This window comes from Gallinula chloropus (genome assembly GCF_964237585.1).
Source record: "Gallinula chloropus genome assembly, chromosome: Z".
Taxonomy (NCBI): Eukaryota; Metazoa; Chordata; class Aves; order Gruiformes; family Rallidae; genus Gallinula; species Gallinula chloropus.
Window position 1 is genome coordinate 74,295,830 of NC_140089.1, and position 678 is coordinate 74,296,507.

Below are 678 nucleotides of genomic sequence, written 5' to 3' on the forward strand. Positions count from 1 at the left end.
GACAGGTTTGCCTTTGTAGTTCTATAGCTTTTTCCTCCAACTGAAGATATATGTTAATATGCTGGTGATGGTCTAGGAGAGGATTGCAAATTTGATTGTCCCCTGATTGTTTTTAGTGCCCTTTTTTCTTCTTGTCAGTTGCATTCTGTGGAGGAATAATCACTTAGAATGGCTACATGTGCCTTCTTCACCCTCAACAAGCAATGAAGATTTCTTGCTTCTGACCCTCTAACCTTCATACTAGCTTTTCATTACAGGACTCTGATTCCAGTGTGACTGTCCAGCAATGTTTCTGATAGGAGGAATTTTTTTCCCCTGACACTTCTCACTGTGATAAATTGCCAGATGAAGTTATTTCCTGGCAAAGAGAAGGCAGATGAAAACTCCCTGTCTACCCCCATTTCTCCATCACGTCTGGTGTCAGAGTGGTTTCAAGCTATGTGAGCACTCACATTAGGACTTGTGTTGTTCTCCTTTGCTGATGGGAATAATTCCCATAGTTTCTGTTGTACTGTTGAGCATTATGGCCTAGCGTGGACACATCATCTGCCACTCACTTATAAGGGGGTGATTCAGCCACAGACTGTTTCCAGAGGAAATCTTCAGCTTGCTGAAATTTGTGGGAGCTTTGCTTGCTGAAATTTGTGGGACTTCAGTAGGGTGAGAACTGTGCCTGCA